The sequence below is a fragment of the Mus caroli genome, unplaced genomic scaffold (assembly GCF_978045245.1).
Source record: "Mus caroli unplaced genomic scaffold, Mus_caroli_1 scaffold_12, whole genome shotgun sequence".
In the NCBI taxonomy this organism is placed as follows: domain Eukaryota; kingdom Metazoa; phylum Chordata; class Mammalia; order Rodentia; family Muridae; genus Mus; species Mus caroli.
The window spans coordinates 72,106,165-72,127,050 of NW_028227267.1; the positions used below are offsets into that span (position 1 = coordinate 72,106,165).

Sequence of the window (20,886 nt, forward strand, 5' to 3'; positions counted from 1 at the left end):
TCAAAATTCAGGCAAAGGAGATGAGGAAAGGAGGGAGGGAGGGAGAGAGAGAGGGAGGGAGGGAGCAAGGGAGGGAGGAAGGGAGAGAGGGAGGGAGGGAGGGAAGAAGGGCAGAAGATAACAGTCCTCTTAAACAATGGCACCCTCTTCTGACCTCCGGGCACCAGGCATGCATGAAGCACAGACATACATTCAGGCAAAACACCCATACACATAAAATAAATAATAATAAAATAATAATAGATATTTTAATTTTAAATTTATTAAATAATAGTTTTTTAAAACCTCTGAAAATAACAAAAAAAATTTTTTTTAAGTAATCAGGAAAGAAACCATTACAAGGTAAGCAAAGTTTTACATTCACATATAGAATCATCTCTGGATTAAGCTGAGAAGGAACAACCACAGCTGGGAATAACTATGAAACCAATCTCTAAAACTCAACTAAACATTCTTTCAGGGAATATGAGTATTTAAGTAAAAGAGGGGAAGAAAGGTATTTGGGTCAAGTAAACACAGAGCTAATGCCCAGATTTGAGATACAGTAAGTTTCATGTAATGTCTTCATTTTGTGGTAGATGAAGATTACTGAGGTAGAAGGAAGGGGATAAAGCCCTTTGAATACTGTTTCAGAACATTCGGTAAAGAATAAAGAACACTGGAAAAGAGGACCAAATGTAAAACACTGAACTAGTGAGAGCTGAAGGAGAAGGCAGTCAGTTCCAGAAACTGGAGAATGCAAGGAGAAAGTTAACTGTAAGGGCTGCCTTGACAGACAGGGGCCGTGACGCTCAGTTCAGGGCATCCATTTGTTTCCTAATAGCCTACCCTGTTTTCTCAAATCAATAAATTGTAGTAAATAATTCAAACAATTAGGCATTTCCTTCTAATAATGTCAACAAAAACATCAAGAACAAAGAACATCGAGCCATTTAAATTTTGTACCTGTAAAAATACCAGGACCCTGCTAGTAAAATCTAAACAGGGTTTTAAAATGATTATTGCATTTTACCTATTTGTGTGTGTGTGTGTGTAGGTTCTGGGCTGAACTCAGATCCTCAGGCTTGGCAGCTGATTTCTTTACCCACTAAGCCAATTTGCTGGCTCCAGGCAGTATTTTGGTTTTTTTTTTCTTTTTGTTTTTGCTTTTGTCTGCAGCCAACCTTATCCCTGGGTCCCAATATAGAGAGCAGGGCCCATGAGCAGCAGAGTTTGCTGTGGCAGCCATCCGGGCCAGCTCCCACCATGAAAGGATGGAAGCTGAATTTGATTCGACTGCAACCAGGTAGTGTTTTTCAAAATGCAGGCAAAGGAGAAGGGGAGCTGGGGGTGGGAGAGGGTGGGGTAACAGCTGGAATGTGTTCAGGAGGGAAAACAGTCAACACAATTAACAGGTGAGCCCTTAAAGCATGCACTCACCTCCAGGTTAGCGAGTTCTCCTTTAAGTTACTCCTAAATATATACAATCATCTATAAAATAAAACATAAAACTACTATTTTAAAACCTTATTTTAAAGCTGCCCAAAAGATAAGTATCTATACAGAGACCACTAGGAACAAAAAGCATCTTGAAATTAAGAGAGATTAAGAAATGGAAGACATGAGCAAAGACGAAGATTCACCCTTGTGCCCAGGCTCCTTTAGCTTCTAACCACCTTGCTTTTCTTGAATCAGCAAGTTACAATGAAATTTGGATAATGCTGTCCTTGTGAAGAGCCAGGGCTTATAAGTGTAGTTCACACCAGTTCTATAAAATCTTAGAGAATAAAGCTTGACAAGAGTGCCCACTGGACACACACAAACCTTACCTTACAATAAGGTAGATCACTATTACATTTTGTTGTAATTTGACACATTCCAAAAAAAAAAAAAATTCATTTTTAGGCCCATGTTTTTTTTTTTTTTTTTTTTTTAAAGATTTATTTATTTATTATATGTAAGTACACTGTAGCTGTCTTCAGACACCCCAGAAGAGGGTGTCAGATCTCGTTGCGGATGGTTGTGAGCCACCATGTGGTTGCTGGGATTTGAACTCTGGACCTTCGGAAGAGCAGTCGGGTGCTCTTACCCACTGAGCCATCTCACCAGCCCTAGGCCCATGTTTTTAAAACATCTACAATAGACACTTATTTGAAATTGTCTTCACAGCCTAAGACTCTTCTTGCCTGTCCAAAATTCTAGCCGACATTACCATGGGCTACTATTACATATATAGAAGAGTAACATAAGGATATAAGGTAATAAGATATGAAAACAAAAGGATTTTTTTGTTTTTTTGGTTTCTCAAGTTTCTCTGTGTAGCCCTGGATGCCCTAGAACTTGCTGTGGAGACCAGAGTGGCCTTGAACTCAGAGATTCGCCTGCCTATGCCTCCAGAGTATTGGGATTAAAGGCCTGAATCACCACTGTCTGATGAAAACGAGACCCTTTTTAAAGCAGAAGAAAATGCCACTGTGCTTGCTAATTCTACCTTCAGTTTACAAATGAAGAAACTGAGGCTTAGCAAGGAGCAAGCCACTGCAAGGCACAGCAAATAACAAGAACTCTAAAGTCAATTTCAAAGTCCACTCTCTACTTCAATACACACTCTCCCTACCTACAATCTCTCTTTCCCTTTAAAAAGTAGAAAGCTGTTTCTTTTTTTTTTTTAAAGATTTATTTATTTATTATATGTAAGTACACTGTAGCTGTCTTCAGACACACCAGAAGAGGGAGTCAGATCTCATTACAGATGGTCGTGAGCCATCATGTGGTTGCTGGGATTTGAACTCTGGACCTTCGGAAGAGCAGTCGGGTGCTCTTACCCACTGAGCCATCTCACCAGCCCTAGAAAGCTGTTTCTTACATCTACTCCACTTTTGAAACAGTATCAGCAAGAAGTAAAACAGTCCACCTAAAATTGTTTTTAAGAAAAAATAATGTCCATGCATGAGTAGAAGACACATTTAAAGTATGATTATTCATTCAGAGAACCCCCAAAGGGGTCCTTTCCTTTTTTTTTTTTTAACTAAGTTTTTTTCACTCTGCTCTATTGTCTGAATGGTTAGTGTTAATTGTCAACTTGACAGAATCTAAAGTCATTTGGGAGATGGGCTTCTGGCTCTACCTGCAGAGAACTATTTTTATTATATTGAGGTGGGGAGAACTGCCCACTGTGGGTGGCACCACTCCCTGGCCAGGATCGTGGGCTGTGCAAATGTAGAAGAAATTTGATGGAACAGCACCGTGCTTTATCCTTCTCTGCTTCTTGATTGTGGATGTGATGCTACCAGCTGCTTCAAGCTTTTGTTATCTTCCTCACCACCATGGAGTATGCACACTGAACTAAAATAACTGAATAAAATAAACTCTTCCTCCTTGAAATTGATTTCTTGTTGAGAGTATTTTGCCACATTGATAGGAAAAGAAACTAAGCTACTGTGAATAGGCCAATAAATTTCAAGCTGCCACTATTTGAAAGGGGTAACTCTTCCCTTCTTAGGGCAGCCAGTGAAGGGAAGGAGAGGTGTAAAGAGATCTGATGCCATAGTATATGACTATCACTTTGGGGCTTAATGGCTACGTGTGACAATGATAAGGAGTCTGACAACTTATCTATCTATCTATTCATTTCCTCTCTTTCTCTCTGAATTAAACAGAAAAAAAATCATGATTTTTTTCAAATCATCTAAAGAAAATTACTAAGGCAAACATAAAAATTAATGCAATAGACTCAGGCAATTTATATGACAGCTTCCAAGTATAACATGTAGAAATAATAACAGCCCATTTTGAAACAAACAAAACTTGAGAAAAAAACAATTATTTTTCATGTTCTAATACAGACTAAATTAGATCATAGCTCATAATTAACAAACACATACATATTAAAAACTGGATTTTAACACCAGGAAATAAAGGAAATAAAAACAGTTAAGTATGAGGAAAGAAAAAAGAGCTGTATGTCAGTCAATTGTTCAACAAAGTATCTACAGTGCACAGACAGCTTGGAAAATAAACATTTACAACAAGCTATAATTCTGTTTGCAGTGCAAAAGAGACGCGCGCGCGCGCGTGTGTGTGTGTGAGTGTGTGTGTGTGTGTGTGTGTGAGACTATCTAATGTGTGTGTGTGTGTGTGTGTGTGTGTGTGTGTGTGTGTGTGAGACTATCTAATATAGGCACAAAGAAGAAACAGGTCTAATGTATAGACTTAAGTGCTCCAGACCGGATGTCAAGTTATAATTTTATGGCTCTTATCAAAGTAATGGAAGCTATAGTAGGCATTCTCTGAAGATAATAGTCAATAATAATAATCCTTTCCAGGGCTGGACACACAGTTCAGTAGGAATAGCAAGCATTAGAACCCAAGTTCAAATCTCCAGGACTCAGGTAAAAAGCCACACCTAGCAGCATGCATCTGTAAAGCCAGGGATGGCAAGGCAGAGACACCTACCCCTTTGAACTGGCTAGCTCCTCCTTAGTGAGAGGCCGGCCTTGTCTTAAAAAACTAAGCACAGATATAAGGAAGATGCCTAGTGATGACCTTTGGTCTCTACATCCACACATATATTGCTCCACCTCCACATGCATACACATGAACATGCGCGCACACAGTTCTACACAGGCATTTACATATCTCTAACTACATATACATTCCCTCCCACCCCCCTCACACACTCAGATAAGAACCCCCTTTGTCTGTGCTTGCATATGGCTGGTCTCAAAAAGTGGAGTTAAGTTGGTAAGCAGTTAAAGGCACTTATCACGAAGCATGAAGACTCAAGTTTCATACCTAGAACCACATGGTGAAAGAACTCAAATCTTGCAAGCTGTCCTCAAAGACACACCCACCCACACACTAAACAAACAAATGTAAAGCAAGGAAAAAATAAGATTGGAGTCTATCCATTTTCCTAAGAAATTCTTGCTTCCCAAAGGGCCTGGATTAGGAAAAAAAAATCAATTTGGTATGAATTTAGAAAATAATTATTTACTAAACAAAATAATTTAATGAATCCTCCTAGAGCATTTCTCCCTATTTTAGTTTTAAATTTTTAAATTTCAGAAAAACACTGAAGATAATATATAATAAACACTTATGTGCCCCAAACCTGAACTGCACTAAATTTAACACATTCTACTCATGATGCAATTTAAATACAATTTTCCAGGCAGTCGAACTGCAGTGTTCGACTCCACAAATTCTTGGGGCACTATGATAATAGGATAATTAGCCACCAAATCCCCCTGAGTTTTGAATAAAAATGGAAGGGGAATTACGATAAATAATCTGTAGCCACAAACAAAAGAGGGGGAAAACAAAAAGGAAGAAGGGGATGTAGGGACCGGTTCCTTCTTGAATTGGACTGGCCCTGTGACTAGAAGTGGCTAATCAACTGCAAACCCTACCTACCTATGATGCTATAAATACAGATACACCACACGTTGAGAGAGTACTGAAGTGCACGAAGGAGGACCAAAGTACCCCTGCAACACTGACCCAGTCATCAGTGAGGCAAGTCAGAAGCAGTGCCACAGTCGACTCACAGCTGGGTGCAGATGTGTGACCCTCTCACTGATAACAGCTGTGAAAAAGCTGCCCAGTCTGATAGATGCCCACACACTTGTGGGAACACTGCATCAGTATTTTAAGCTCCATTTTGGGGTGTTTTCTTACCCAGCAATAAACTGCTAAAACAGTGATGACAACTGGTAATGTTCCCAAGAGCCTCTCTGGAGGAAAGAACTTTGATGGAGACTGGAATTCTCCAATACTGACTATGAAATAAAATACCTGTGCTGTGAGGAATACAGTAAATCAGCTCGGACACTTAGAAACACAAAATGCACAGCAGATAGAATTTAAACATCACTGGATATGTTTAATATCTGACTAGACACAATTTAAAAAATCATCATCCAGTGAGCTAGAACATGGAAAAATAAATTTTGCGGAGTATACAGCATGGAGGGGAAAGCAAACAAACAAACACCAAAATAGAGATGCAGAAGATATAATCAAACAGCTGAGCATCTGCTCAAAGCATTTGTTCAGTCAGGATTTCAGAGGGGGGAAGAAAAGGACAGAGGAGAAGCAACACTTAAAGGGATATCTGAAAATGTCCTATGATTGAAGAAAACCAGCAATCACTAGGTACAAAGAGCAATAAATCCTAGGCACCTGAAAGGAGTAACCTAATCACAAGATATACCCTGAGACTGTAAAATAGCAAAGAGAAAGCTCAAAAGCCTCCTTTGTAAAAGATGCATTCTATGTCAAGAGTATCCATGTGTGAACTATAGCCCAAAATACAACTCTTCCCTAACCTGGTATTTCATCACAGCCACAGGAGAGTAACTAATACTAATGCCAATCACAGTATTTAAACACCTTATGATTCTATCTATACAAAGCTCCCCAAATAGATTATACAGTACAGATAGTAGCAAGCGGGATCAACGGGTAACTGGTAATTATATTAAAGTGATCCAAAATGGAATGTTGTGATAGGTGTATGGCACTGTAAATATACTAAAACTAGTAAGCTGCACCCTGTGAAATGTGAATTATAATTCAATAAAACTACAATATAAAAAAGTAACAATGCAAATATACCTTTTTCTTTATAAGACCTCTAAGTAATGTCAAACTTACTTATCAATGTGATTGGATTATGAAAAACAGAGAAATTCAAAACCAGGAAGCTTTCACTCTAGAGCTAATTATCCCTACATATTACTCTTTGGAATGGCTCAGAGAAGAGAAATCCCCAAGGGATAAGGACCCTGGACTAAAGTAATTACTATGAGGTGATGGAACCTGGATCTGCTTTCACATAATCCAGACAAGGCAGATATGAAAGAGGCAAATCATTAACAACTAGCCATTTATTATTAGTATGTGAAGGTTGTTATGACTGAAAGTAGAGGATTAATAAATGTTCTCTGTATTATATATTAATTTTCTATGTAAAAAGAAAAATATAACCATATGTAGCAAGCTTAAAAATATTAATAGTATTATGAAATCAGTTTTACAAAGTTATCTGTGTTTCTACAAAAATAATATAGCCAATGATTTTTAAATAAATCTGGTTGGGTGAACAGCTTACACAACACTGCAGTAACCACCAAAACAGAGTTCTCTAAAATGAATGCTTACCACTTATGTATGACCTGATTTGATTTAAAGCTAATAGAATGTGATTCTTTCTTTCTTTCTTTCTTTTTTTTTTTTTTGGTTTTCTGAGATAGGGTTTCTCTGTGTAGCCCTGGCTGTCCTGGAACTCAGAAATCCGCCTGCCTCTGCCTCCCAAGTGCTGGGATTAAAGGCGTGCACCATCACACCCGGCTCTAGAATGTGATTCCTATTACTTATAAAATAACCAAGTAACATTAAACAGTAGTCAATCAGACAATATTTCAATATACCAACTCAAGTTAGCGCCAATGAAGGCTAGTCACTTTCACAGCTGTAAGGACCTAAACTGAGTTATAATACTTAAAGCTATTACTTCCACTAATGATTAACTATGAGTAATTACCATAAATATAAACACTTTTACAAAGGTATTTAAAGCAACTTTAGAGTCACATATATTCCAGAGCTACTGTAACCGAGGTACTGTGCACTGCCTGATAAAAGCCAAGATATAATCCTGTAAAGCAGACCATCTGAATGAACAAAGACTTTGCCCACAAATGTCAGAAACATTCCTCAATCTTCAGAAGAAACAAGAAAATATAACCATATGTAGCAAGCTTAAAAATATTAATAGTATTATGAAATCAGTTTTACAAAGTTATTGTACAGATGATATCTGTAGCCATGTGGCGGGTAACTTCAAAAGTCAACACTGGGTTGCTCTGTTGGAAGAAAGTGGTAACCCCCAATCATAGTGAGGAGTGCCTGAGGAACCAAGTGCTTTCCCCAAACCTTTACTTCTCAGCATCTGGAGCTGTTGGCAGCACAGCATCCTAATTAGATTCATCCTAATCTGTGAAGTACCAATTTACTATACCCCCATGCATGCCCAGGGAACTCAGTCTTTTCCCGAGCACCATTTTTCTTATCAGAAGAGGGGAAAGCAGGAGGCAGAGCAGCTGGACTCACTGTGTATGACTTCTAGCCCTACACTTCGCACTTCATCTGTCCTGCTCCAAGTTCCTCACGCCCTTTCCACCCCTTATAAATGCCACTTTCGCGTGCAAGAGGCTTTCCATGCTGGTGTAAAGCACTTAACTGAGGGCCAGAAGCTCCTGGAAACCTTCTCACTCAACCAGTATAATTCTGTTGTTTTAGTGGGGTTTTTGTTTGTTTTGATTTTTCCTCTTTTGCTTCCACTAAACTCCTTCCATTCCTCTTCATCATCTACATTCAATCCATTGGAAACAGAAGCCATGCTTCTTCAGAATACTTAGTATTCAGGGATAGCCATGTCCTTTTATCCACACCCCCTTTATTCTTCTTCCACAAACGGCCAGTCTAACCTCAAAAACTAGTCACCTTCTGGAATACCAACTCCCAGGCGTTCATGTAGAGTCTCCATATTCTCCAGCTTTCTGAAATAACAACTTCAAAGCTACAGAATCTACTGGAGTATAAGTCACTCGAAAAGGTCTTTATAAGGGGGAAATATTCCATGTGCAAAACACCTCATTAACTTAAAAAAATGTTACTTGGTAGAAACGATTTCAAGAATAAAAAAACTCATGAAAAATAATTCAAATAAATTACCTGCATCACTGATTCAACTGACATTCGCTTCCCACAAATACTTTCACTTGCTTCTAAGTCATGTCAGACTTAAAAGTTAAGTTAGAGAAAAAAAATTAATTGGAGCCCTAAATTAAATGATAAATTTATCAACCTATGTGTCTCAATGAGCTAACTCCTATCGTATTTATTTAAAAAGAAAAGGAGAATATATGTTGCTAGTACAATTCTCTGGTCTGCTGTAACACACGTGTTTCTGAAGCTTGGTATTTTTTTAATACTGTACTATTTCTAAACAACACATGTATTCATGTAAAACCTATGCTCAAAAAATGTAAAAAGTAATGTAGAAGGGAGATGAAGTTGCTGATGATATGTAGAATATTAGTATAGATCTATAAGTTAAAAGTCAAAGGAGGAATTAGATGTGGTGGCACACACCTTTAACAGCATTTGGGAGGCAGAGGCAGGTAGATCTCTGTGGATTTGAGGCCAGCCTTGGCTGTATCAAGCCAGTTAAGGCTACATACCGAGATTCTGTCTCAACAACAACAACAACAACAGAAACACATCTAAGTAGTACTGGTCAGATGGCTTAGCCAGGAAGGCACTCACCACCTATGACCTAAGCTCTATCCCAAAGACCCACAAGGAGTGAACTGGCTCTCTTGCTTCTGACTCCTCCAAACCCCTATGCAATACACTTGAGAAAGGAGAGAGGGGGTGAGAGGAGGAGAGGGGAGAGAAAAGGGGGGAAGAGGGGAAGAAGAAAGAGAAAAGAAGGGAAGAAGAGGGAGAGGGTGAAGGAGAAGGAAAGGGAGAGGGAGACAACCAGCCAAAGCATGCATGCATATATATATATATATATATATATATATATATATATATATATATATATACTCTAAAATTATTCTAAAAGTATCGTTTCACTTTTCTGAATAAAGAGGTACAGTCTTGAACTGATCCCTCCAGCAGCAAGCTGAGAGACCTCTGAAAGGGAGGTGACTGTGGAGAAACACTGGGAGAGGACTGAGGAAGAGGAACAAAACGAAGTCAATGAAGAGACTAGCCTAGAAAGCCAGTGCTAGCTGAATCTCCTATAGACTGTTGCTTAATTCATCTGCAGAACTCTGGAAGGCAGCATAGGACACTCCTTCAGAGTATCCCAACTACTGGTTAAGGGAATAACCACTTATTCCCACTAAATCTTCTCAGGTTAGATTGAAAGAGTATCCATAGAGTTAAGAGCTAATAGTCTGGCACTCTGTCCATCCCTTTCTGTGAGAAAACTAGCCAGCAGAAGAAACAGCTCTCAGGCAGAGACAGAGAAGCCACAATGTAGAAGCTAACTCTAGGTACACAGAAATATTAGAGCCAAGGAACGTTCATGGGTGTGCACAGACGTCCTTTATGACAGTCCCAAGCCACAGGAGTCTGCCTATTTGTACATGCAAGAAACATCAGTGTTCACCAAGACACACCAGGAAAGCGATGAAAACTGCTCTAAACCATGTTTTCCTTTGTTAAGCAGCAGAGGTATTCATCTGAATAAATGGCCAAATTACGGTATGTAACAAGTTATATAGTAAGGAAAAAAATCTACTACATCACCACAGGCATTAAATTCTACAGTCATATGTAAGATACTGAGCTGTAAACAACCCTGCGTGGAGAAGGTTTTTCTCTATGAAGAGCGACAACCATTCTTTCATCCCTAAGATGTTTTTAAGAAAGGCTCCTCAGAAGGAAGGATGGGGGAAGCAAACCAGAGTGACTCTGCTGGAACAGTGAGTGAGAGTCTGTAAGAAAGAATCTAAACACGGACACACATAGAGTGCTTTTAAAACAGGCATCAGCACAGACCTCAGCGGCGCAATTCTCTTCAAACACAGCAGTCTTTCAGTATATGCTGGCTCACCATCAACATTTCTCCCTGGCCAGGCCACAGCTCTCTACTCCTACTACTTGGTAGGGAAACACAAGACTGTGGTTTCATTTCAGGACTTTAAAGTGCTTTTTGAATGATTTTGTATAATGGAATACAAAATGATGAAAGGAATTTATGCTAAACTTAAACTTAGTAAAATTGGTCTCTGACTTCTTTTGATAATTATCTTTCATATTCCAAGTAATAAGCTAATATTATAAACTGAAGTTTGCATATAAGTTACAAACAATGCCCCCCAACAGATACATTTGAAGCACTCTCTATTCATACTCTATGCACTGCCCTCTGCTTCTTAAGTCTTAGTCATGTCCAAACATAACTGTTATTAACTTTACTCTGACAAACGAAAAATAACCCAATATTCAGTAAACAACTTATCCCCTAGCAGTGTCTCAAATGCAATCCCAGTCCCTTGGACTTGCCCTAGAAATGATTTTCTACTCTCACACAAATTCTTCAGTCTGTAGAAAGATCATGCCACCATAGCAGTAAGAATGACTTAATGAACTGCATCTCCCCGGTGATGTTATGCAATACAAACAATGCTTACTTGGGACAGAGTTGTATCAAAATACAGAAAACACAATGTATTTAAAAGGAGAACATTAAAAATTAAAGAAGCCATTGAAATTTGAGCATTAACAGCTCCCTAGCTATACCTATGAAAACATTTGGGGATTTTATGCTATCTTTGTACCTATCGCAAAGGTCTATGGTTGTGTATTCTTTTGAAAAAGGAATCCATACAGAGGTGTGTACCAAGAAACTTAAGGGTGGAATGATATACTGAACTCCTAACATTACCCTGCCAGGTGAAAGGGCAGAGGCTGTGCTACACCTGAATAACACTAACTATACCTGGTCTGCTTAAATGAAAAGAAAGACATGATTGTTCTCAGGGAGGCTTTAAAAATAAACCACAGGGGCTGGAGAGGTGGCTGTCCTTCCAGAGGACCTGGGTTAATCCCTAGCACCCACCTGGGAGCGCACAACAACCGTCATTCAGGTTCCTGAGGGGCTGAAGCTCTTCTCAGGCTTCCTCCAGCACTGTACACAGACTGTGCACAAACACACACAGGCAAAACACCCATATGCATGAAGTAAAATTAAAATCAAACGGTAAAAACAACTGTAAAAACAGAAATGTTAATTAATTCTGTCAATGACTTAGTTTCAAAACCTCAAAGAAATAACTTACATAATAAAACCAGTTAAAGAAATAACTTACATAATGAAACCAGTTTTTCCCCATGCTGACTTGGTTTGTAAAGTTGCTAAGTTATCCCTAAGAACTTGGGTATACAAGAGTCTAAACAAAGAAGCAACTTCATGAACTGGAAGCAACAGGAAACTATAAGGAGAAAAGAGAAGCATCTCTGTATTGCCTGCCATTCTCCCTGGGTGTGACAAATTGTCTAAGTTCTTCACAATTGTTTTTACCAAACTGGAAATAGCCAGGTTTGGCCAAAGGTAGGTAGGTATCAAAGTATTTCAAGAATAGGTAAAAAAGAAAAAAGAAAAACAACAACAACAACAAAAAAGAATAGGTAAATATGGAGCTGGAGAGATGACTGAGCACTTGTTCTTACAGAAGAAACAAGTTTCATTCATCCAATATGGACACAACTATCTGTAACTCCAGCTCTGGGGAATCCAATGTCTCTGGCCTCCATGGGAACCAGCACTCATATATATACACCCACATGCAAGCAACCCCCCCCCACACACACACACATCTCATACACAGATACACACCCCACACCTATACATAATATAATAAAAATAAATCTATTTAAAAAAAAAAGAATAGGTAAGTACAACATACAATAAAAGTAAAAATATGTTAATGCTTTTTGACTTTAATAAAAACCATATCAAGGACATACAGAATCCTTGACATAGAGATCCATAATGAAATTGCTTATTTAACAGAAATCATACTCAATAAAAATGCTAATTCAAAAAGCATTAAGTTCCCAGCTAATTCCAGTTTCAGAGGATCTAATGTCCTCTTCTGGCCTCCTCCAGCAACACACACACATGCTGCACAGAGATACACAAAGGCAGAAGATCCATACACATAAAATAAATCAATCTTTTTCTGTAACTGGGAAAATTAAAACGGGCCAGAAATTATAGATGGAACCTTTTGAGGCACAATATCCTAAATGTTAAGAGACTCACAATGAAAACATTTTCAGTATGATCATGACAATACAGATGATGAAGAGGAGGCTACACTACCAAATTACAAAAATGCATGGGTGTCACGGCTGAACAGAATGCAAGCATCTTCCACACTACTGAGTTTCACAGTTTCACTGCAAACACTGGGCTGATAAGCTTCTCACTGATGCAACTTGTATCACAAATCTATCAAAACTACAGGGATTTTTTTAATTCTAAAGAAAAACCAACCAACCAACCAACCAACCAACCAAACAACCAAACACAAAGCCCCAGAAGAGAAACGAATCTTGTGGATGTATACCGTACACTTTCTAAAGCAGCTCTATTATCTAAGTACTTCCATCATTGTAAGAAATATAGAGGACACTGCTTAACTCAGCTCCACTTAATTCAGCTCCAAAGCTGTACTGGGTTTCTCCAGTTAAACTGTAAGGACATGCAGAGAAGCGCAATGAGCCACACTCACACAGCAACTGCAGAGCAAGAGTTCCCTCTGGAGAAGCAGCTGTGAGGGGAGCTAGGAGGAGGAAAAACAGGAACCAGTGCACCTAAAATCCTCTAGCTCCTTGAAATCAGAAATTGTAGTACTTACAAGACATGACAACTGGAAGAGGTTATAAACTGGTCTCTACACCTTCCTAAAGGTTTTAAACTACTGCAGCATAAAAACTGAGGGGCTGCCCACACTGGCCTGGGAAGCATAGCATCAGAGATGATCTCCTGCAGTAGATGGGAACAAAAGCAGAGTGAGAGGCCTTGAAACACCCAGTCCTAGAAGGGATGTCTCCATCCAATCCCACACCTCAGGTTGTGGGGTGGGGATGGAGGACAGACACCAAGGAAGCAAGGCCTTCCAGATACAGCAGGACTGGTGAATATAGGAACTTTCAGAGACGGTGACCGCATGCACAAGTCTAAACCACATGGAGTCCCACTGTTGAGTGGAAGTGGACACAAGCTCACATCCCTAACCCAGAAACTCTCTCCAACTGACAATCACTCACAAGGGAACACTTAGTTTTCTCCAATGGAGTCTTACTGTGTATACAAACCTCACTCACGGGTTTTTGTATATCCATGCTAGCAGCAGATGGCCACTATAAAACAAACTGAATGGTATTTTTAGAGATATTTTAATGCTTTGTCAAACTTTTTCCCCCTAACTAGTCTCTGGCTTATATATAATGCTTTTCAATTCAATCTGTGCTTTTATGAGTTTTCCAGTGCAGTATATGTGATTTTTGTTAATGTTTTCTTTTTCTGCTTGTTTTGTTCTATTCTGGGTTTGTTTTTTGTTTGTTTGGTTTTTGTTTTGTTTTTGTCTGTTTTCTAAAGAATGAGAGAGAAAGAAAACATGGAGTTGATTGGGTGGGGAGGACCTGGAAGACAATGTGGGAGGGGAACCATAAGATTATATTGCATGAAAAAAAATCTATTTTCATTAAAAAAAAATAAAAACAGGAGTAAATCATTAAGCCACATAAAGCAGCCCCTATTTCTGAACACATCCTTGAATATGAGCTGCACAGACACTCCTTTTAGTCTCTTCCAACCACTGAATGAAGAAACATTTCTACTATTGGGCTCAGTGTCCCAGGAGACAGAGTGTAGGCAGTTGGCAGTAAATCCATAGCAGACACTGAGGCCAACCACAAACCTGGAGGCAGCTCAGAACTATACACAACACTGAACCCTGATCTCCATCCACTGTGCCCTCCTCACATGTGTTGAGACTGCCACGACTGGAAAGGAGTCAGCAGAGGAAGAAGGTGGCACACTGTACTTTCCTCCTGCGGAAGGAAGCCTCCTCACTCAATCACCACGGAAACAAAGCCCAACTCAGTTGCTAAGGTAGACAGAGCTTGGAGATGACTGAGAAGCAACATGCAGGAAGAAAAGATGTGAGGAGCAGAGGAAAGCCTGAGTGGTGTGTGTTATTGACACAGGCCTGGCGATGCTAGGGGCCATAACCTTAGACCCTGAGGCTTAGAAAAGATCCTTGCCTTAGAAAAATGGCAACCCCTATCCTCACCAGAATATGGTTGAGAGAGATGGCAAAGCCTTCCTCTGGTCTGTGTGCAGATGTTAATATTGTGCACAGAAAATGTTCACGACAGCCCACTACTCCCCACACACTTATGAACAGAATATTGTTTCTCTATGGAGACTGCATGAGCCTATCAAGATTAGCCAAACCTGCTTCTCAATTCAGCTGTACTATAAACCTCACCACCTTGTTCAGCTGTATGAATTAGCCCTGCCTCTCTAGCCATGGACACGGGTATTTGTAACAACATTTCTGCTAGCTTCTTCAAAGCTTGATGGCTAATCAATCAGCTTAGTGAGTTAGGTGAGCTCCTAGATTGGTGAAAGACCCCAACAAAAAGTAAGATGGGTTTTTTTTTTTATTAAAAAATTTCTAAACAGTCTCCTGGCCGTGTCACCCTACTTCTGAGATCACAGACACACGTCATCAGGCCTGACTTTTTTTTACAGGGCACTGAGATCTGAACTCAGGCCCTCATGGTTGGGAAGCACTTTACCAAAAGAACCATGTCTTCACAGGGAGTCTGTTTTTAAAAGATATTTCAACAAAAGCAAGTAAGAGAGGCTAATTAGACAACGGCCAAAAAAGAGCTTTACTTTTTCCCCTGCATGCTGCAGCCACAGAGGTCCCTGCCTATAGGGTTGGAGAGAATTACAGTACGTGGTGGAAAGACAAGTCAGTCCTCAGGAGAAATATAACAAATACTTAAAGAAAACTGACTGACTACAGATCGTATCCAGTTTAACAGTGCGCACAGTACTCTTAGCAGCAACCTCAAACGCTGAAACAGGACTGCAATGCTGGAAGACAGCCCTGAACGCTGCACTATGCAAGAAGGAACAATACCTCTATTAATGTAATCAGAGGCCTGCTGATTAAAGGACACTAAATTAGCACTCCCCAGAACTGGGTCTAGAGATCCCTAAGGGAGCCTCAAAATCTTCTGGGTACCCCAAAGGCCCAGACTACTTTTATTAAAACGTGCAATTGCCTTTTGCTGCCCTGATTCGTGCAACAATGGCAGGAAAGGCAAGGTGGAAGAAACTGATGTTGTCACCAAAAATCAAGGCAGTGGCACCAAACCTCACCAGGGTTTTCTTCATTACCTCATACTACAGGATTCTGGTTCTTTAAACCTCACCAGGGTTTTCTTCATTACCTCATACTACAGGATTCTGGTTTTTTAAAATTTGGTCTCACTTCATAATGTCTCCCTCAAGTAAACATCCTTTAACATTTTGTAAAGTCAAATGCAAGGCACAAAGCATTTCTGCTGCTACTGGGTAATATGGTTGCTTTAGCAGACTGCACAGGGTAACTGAGCTTCCAGTAGAGGTATGGCTTTTTTTTTTTTTTTTTTTCAATGAAAATCATTGTTAACTTGAGAAAAAAAAAAAAGCCAACTGACAGATTAGTTATTTGGACAATATGTTTTTTCAAACTTGAATGAAAAACATTCATCCTTTCAAAGAAAACACCTCGACTGAACTTAACAAACAGGTAGATTTTCTAGAATTATGAGTTTGAAAAACTTGGCCCAGTGCCTTAAGCTCATTGGCTTTCTATACTAAAATTCTTAGAAAATCAGCAGCCCTGCTAGTGAGCACAAGCACCCTCACAACCTCAGTAAAGAGGCGGCACTGAGCACAACTGCTGTAGTCACCAGTGAGGCTATGAAGACCAGACCAACCTTGAACTCACAGAGATCCTCCTACCTCTGTTGGGACCACAGGCATGCACCTTAACACCTGGCCTTTAATAAAGGTTTAAGTCTGTCAAAAATTCAAAAAGTTGGGCGAGTAATATGTTATTACCTAGCTTCTGCTAATTTTTAGGACAAAGCTAAGCAAAATCTCTAGGAGCCCCATCCATCCTATGGCAATTGGTAATACACATGTATGATAACTTTAGTAAAAGTGGAGGCCATGTTTCAAACCAGTGGAAAAACAATCTAATGAGAATATATTCGGAATGCTAACAGGTTCACATGTATATAACCAAGCTGAAATTCAAATCTCTCAAAAAATCAATATCAGATGCTCCACCCCCACAAAGGGGGTAAAATGCAGCAGCTATGTCCCCTGTAAGACTCCAAACATCAACTTAAAATGTAAGCCCCACCAGACTAAAAATTCCTCACTGTCAGCTCAAGACTTCAAAAGGTTAATAACTCAGCATCCATAAACATTGTCTTCAAACTTTTACATTCTAAATCAAACTGCATTCTATGCCACACTGGGCTGTGATACAGTATTACAGTAAAAGTCTCAGAGTTTGCAAGGCACGTCAAAGCCAAGTACCTCAGCTGCTACTTTCCCTGGGAAACAGGTCTTTTAAAATGTGTAAGGAGCTAACCAAGCCTCACCACACATAATGCTGACCTAGGTTGATGAGCAGAGAGAGAGAGAGTGTGTGTGGTAATAAGCAAAAGCAGACTGTGGAACAAGAGTTTATATTCGGTCCTGAACCTCAAGTATCTTAAAACAAACTGTTCATTTCTAAAAGAGAAAATCGATCCAGGCAAGTCAGTACTAGAAAGCGGTTTCATTTTAAAGTACTGAAAAGTATCTCCAGTGTACATGTTTCTTAGCAGGTAATAAAGACTTCACCTCATTCACTCTGACTCTATTCTACTGTGTACTATGAGACCTGAGACCTATCCTCAGCCCAAGAAGTTTAATTATTTGACAAAGTAAGTCATAGAAACCTTACTGCCAGGCGAGCCTAAGTAGGGTAAGTGTCTTAGTTACTTCTCTATTACTTTAACAAAACACCCTGACTTATAAACTTATAAAAGAAAACATTTAATTTGGCTTACAATTTCAGAGGGGTAGAGTCTAGGGTTGTGGAACAAAGGCATGTATGCAGGAAGAACTGGGAGCTCACATCTTATTTACTCTGAAAGGAGGAGGCAAGAGACAAACTAGGGATGTTGAGAATCTTTTGAAACATCAAAAATACCCCCAATGACAAGCTTCCCCCAACAAGGCCACACCTAATCTCTCCCAAACAGTTCCATCAACAGAAGACCAAGTATTCAAATATATGGGCCATTCTTATTGAAACCATGACACTAAGAGTTGAAAATAGCTTATGGTGGAGAAGTGACAAAGTCCTAAGAGGTTGAGTGAGCTAAATGACAGTCACAAATGGGCATGTGTGACTTCTATAAGTGACCAGGTGAGGATGTTGGCCAAGCACGAGAGTACAAGCAATCTAATAACTATATGACCAAGAGAACAAAGAGCTTGAATTAATAGAGAAGATGGAATGGAAAAGTGAATGTTTCCCATCCTGAGTCTTAGGTGATTACAAAAATTCAAGTGTGTGCTTTACTGAGACATCAAAAGGCACAGGGTTGGACACTGGGTATGAGACTAGACCTCTGTCACTGCTGCCACACTGAACCAAGCCTGCCATTGCCTGCTTCTAGCCTTCCCAGCATGGGTCTCTTCTTGAGCAACTGGTGAGCCTTCACAGCCTTGCAGGCTGACTTGCTTGATGCATTCCCCTGCTTCTCACTTCCTAAGAACACCCTAAAATCGTCACAAGGACTTCTGAACCCCTTCAAGTCTGTACTACTAACTCTTGCTCACCAGCCTAAGAACCTATTTTAGACTCATCCAATCCTGACCTTCCTGTTATTCCCGAACATGGTAGACTGCTCTCACTCTAACACATTGTGGATTAAATGTTCCCTCTCTGCCCTGAAAGCATCTGACCGGTTAACAGCAGACTGGTGTTGCTGCCTTCAGCTTCTTTTATGACTGTTTCAGTCTGGCAGCCTTCATGCCACTAAACCCAGTACCACCTGGGAGACTCACACACATTACCAAGTTCTGCTGCCGGCTTGATATGCAATCTTGGCCCCCTCTAGACCACAGCTTCTTTGAGCTGACCCTGAGAAAAACAACATTTTACTTAATGATGCTAGTCACTTATTAATCACAGCTGATTCTTTTACCCCAGTTCCAGATCCCCCCGCCCCCACTTTGGTTTTTCTACACAGGGTTTCTCTGTACAGCTCTGGCTGTCTGGCTGTCCTGGAACTCACTCTGTAGACCAGGCTGGCCTCGAATTCAGAAATCCGCCTGCCTCTGCCTCCCAAGTGCTGGGATTAAAGGCGTGCACCACCACTGCCTGGCTTCACTTCCAGATTCTTAATGCAAAATATCACATAAATGGCCTGATAGTCTTTGCTTCTTTCTGAAACTTCACAAGCCAGACCTCCATCATGTGCCTTGCTCTTAACACTCTTACTTTCAAAGCTCCCTTAACAGATCATTAAACTCTATAAGCACTCAACAGCTTTTCCAGCCAAAGTTGCTAACACCTCCACAATTCTCCCAAAAGGAAAAGATGGTGTTGTTCCTCACAGCAATATTCCACTCTCTGGTTCTTCTAGTGTACTTTCTGTTTCTGTGATAACCATCCTGATGGTTATCAAGTTAGAGAGGAAAGGGTTTATGAGGCTCACACTCACAACCCTAGTCGTCACTGTGAGAAGTCAGGGAAGAAAACATGGAGACATGCTCCTTATTGCTTCTTCCTTCTTGGCACTGCTCAGTTTGCTTCTTTCTGCAACCACTGACCACCTGCCCAGGGGTGGCACTGCCCAGTTGACTGAGCCAACACACATCAGACATTAATCAAGAAAATGCTCCATAGTCATGCACAGAAGCCAATCTGATGACAACAACCCCACAACTGAAGTTCCCTCTTGCCAGGGGACTCTAGTTATGTCAGGCTGACAAAAACCAACTAGTATATACTCCTCATCCTGTCTCCCCAGACAACCTGAAGTCTGAGAAATTGTTACTTGTTTACTGTTCATTGAAGTCTCCTCTACCAAGGAGGAGCAAGCACTACTAAGGTTCAAATTTTGCTCATTTAAGTTTCCTAAGCCTAAAAGAGGACATACACAAAGTAGCCAGCAAAATCGACCTGCTGAACAAATGAACTGCTTCCAAGAGAGTAAAAAAAATTAAATCAGCAAAGAAGTCCTACTAGTCTCCTTTAGTACCTCCTAACTCAGTTTTACCCATACAGTTGCTCATGCCCCAAACCCCTGGAAACCACTGTAAGCTCTTAGCTGCCAATCCCCTCAGATCACCAGAGGCTATCAGAATGATCTGCTATCTCTAAACCATGATCCCCCTTTCACCTCCCACCACACCAACTCAACCTTCCCTCATCTCTAAAGTCCACAACTGAGCTCTGCTTGAACTGGGACTCTTTTGGGTAGATTCGGCAGAGCAGAATGGTAAACAAGCAAAACGAAGAACAGCCAGCAGCAACTCAACATTCAAAACTAAATATTATCTGTGTTTCCTTTTCTCCTATTCCTCTGATTACTCATCTACTCCAAGGTCCAGTTCCAATCTCAGCGCTTCTGAAGAACCTTCAGGCAAAGTACCTGCTCTTTTTTCTCTGTACTGAATGAACCACATTCAAGGACTCACTGTAGCAACTGTTACCACAGATCAGCTGCCCTAGTGGACAGGAATCTGTCCTGCCCTAGCACAGGACCTGCACTAGAAAATCTGTGCAATAGATAAATGAAGACTCTGTCCACAATTGGCAATTATAGTGCAAAACTTGAGCAAAAGAAGGCTCCGTGGGTGAGGGCAATTTGCCCAAGCATGGCAACCTGACCTTGAATCTGGAACTCATATGGTGGAAACATAGTCAATTCCCACAAGCTCTGATGTATACACATACACACACACATACACACACACACACACACACAGAGTACATATATTCATGTTTTCGCTTGCCTACACAAACACACAAAATAAATATAATTTAAAACTTAGGGAAAAATACTAAACACCCAAAATGAAGGGTTGGTTATAAAGGGAAAGTACATGACGCACTTCCAGAGATAGATAAAAGATAGTAGAGATTCCAAAAGCTCCACAAAATATTGAATTGGGAAATGAACCTATTAGAAGTTCACACAGAAATGCATAAGTGGAGGAATTAACCCAAGACAAGCTGA

At 40.1% G+C, this 20,886-nt stretch overlaps 1 protein-coding gene and 1 non-coding gene across 2 annotated transcripts in view; both read right to left on the reverse strand.

Moving 5' to 3' along the window:
• The window catches only part of Gtf2f2 (general transcription factor IIF subunit 2), a 111,720-nt gene that overhangs the window by 71,867 nt on the left and 18,967 nt on the right, over positions 1-20,886 (reverse strand). The window lies entirely within an intron of this gene.
• LOC115029285 (small nucleolar RNA SNORA5) lies at positions 1,147-1,280 on the reverse strand. The gene has a single exon (XR_003834861.1). It is a non-coding gene; the product is annotated as a small nucleolar RNA SNORA5 (small nucleolar RNA).